Genomic DNA, 1,752 nt, shown 5'->3' with positions numbered 1-1,752 from the left:
TTCGTCTCAATAATCAATCCCAAACAAAAAAAGAGTTCAATTTGGACCCTAGATATGTTCAAAATGAGTCACCTCTACAAACAAATCTAGACCATTCATTTTGTGAATTTCAAGATCTTAGCCTTTATAGACTCAAAATCAAATTTTTTTTTTAACATTGTTCATCTAATGATAATAAAATCATCCAAAAAAATTAGAAATGAAGAAATCCTTCTAAGGCCTAGATCTAAGCATTTCACTAAAATGAACAGCCTATGTTAATTGGGATAAAAAAATACTTTCTAGGTTGTGTTTTCAATTTTTTCTTTTTTTATGATTGTTCATTAGAATGAAAAGAGTGTATATTTGAAAAGTTGGATAAAACAAATGGCCATGAGATGGTTTTTAAGGTTGTTGCATCATATTACTATACAACAGTTGCATGAAATCATTGGATATATATATATATATAAGAAAAATCTTTCCAACGCCTATAGGTGAAAATGATCAGTGATTTCGCATATCCTCATCACCGTCCAAAGTTCATCGTACGGTCACGATTGTCTTGTAGTGTTTCATTTTTCATTTTTTTCTACAAATCAGAATGACCTGAAATTTGGAACGTATGCACATATTAGTGGGGCACACCAAATAAAAATATAAAAATAATAATTCACAAAAACAATATTGATGAAAATACCCCCGAAATGAAAAGCCCAGAGTCCACGAAATCAATAATATTAAAAATAAAACTTCTAAAGAAAATTTTTTATATCATTTGAAAGAAAAAATAAAATATAAAAACATTGATGAAAAATTATCTCTTCCAGAAATTCAAGATAAAATTAAATCTCTAAAAAATAATATGGAAAGAGATATATGTGTAGATATCCCCAATGCTTTTTGGGATAGAAAGTAACATATAGTTGAACTCCCATATTGTTCCGAGAAGGCAAAAAACCTACTTTGGGTCACGGCGACTTTGAACTCCCATATGAACCATTAAGCGGAACAATTAATGAAAATAGAGCATAACAGGGAATAATAACATTAGAGCATTAAAACTTTAACAATTAAAATACACTTACATTTGGCAAATACAGAAGTTGGTGAATAGTTTTAGCTGTTCCGGGATATAAGCAGGAACTTCGTCCCAAAAACAATCACACATAACACTCACACTCTTTTTAAAAAAACTAAACGAACTAAATGGCTTGATACGCCACCAGATATAAGTGAGAACACTGTAGAAAATTGCAGAGAACACTGTAGAAAGTCGCAGAGAGAACACTGTAGAAAGTTGCAGGGAGAACACTGTAGAGAGTTGCAGAGAGAACACTGTAGAGAGTTGCAGAGAGAACACTTTAGAAAGTTGCAGGGAGAACACTGTAGAGAGTTGCAGAGAGAACACTGTAGAGAGTTGTAGAAAGCAGAGAGTAGCGATCAGAGTGCTTACAGAGAGCAGAGAGCTTGTAGAGAGCTTACAGAGAGCAGAGAGTAGATATCAGAGAAGACTGTATAGAGAGGGCTGCAGAGAGAAGAGCACTTCAGAGAGTAGAGAACTTACGGGTACACTGAGAACTTGCAGAGAGAGAACAGAGAAGACTGTAGAGAGAGGGCTACAGAGAGCAGAGCACTTAGAAAAACTCAGGATAAGCCACTCAGGATGCCTGGAATGAGCGAAGCCTTCCCCTTTTATAGGCTTCAAAATAAACGGATTTGAAACCTTGGAAATCCGCACCGACACTACAGTAAGATTCCTTCGGTAGTTGG

The sequence above is a fragment of the Amborella trichopoda genome, chromosome 2 (genome assembly GCF_054954075.1).
Source record: "Amborella trichopoda isolate Santa Cruz 75 chromosome 2, AtrichopodaSantaCruz75HAP2 v2.0, whole genome shotgun sequence".
Taxonomy (NCBI): Eukaryota; Viridiplantae; Streptophyta; class Magnoliopsida; order Amborellales; family Amborellaceae; genus Amborella; species Amborella trichopoda.
The sequence above is the reverse complement of the archived record's forward strand: the minus strand, read 5'-3'. Positions refer to the sequence as shown.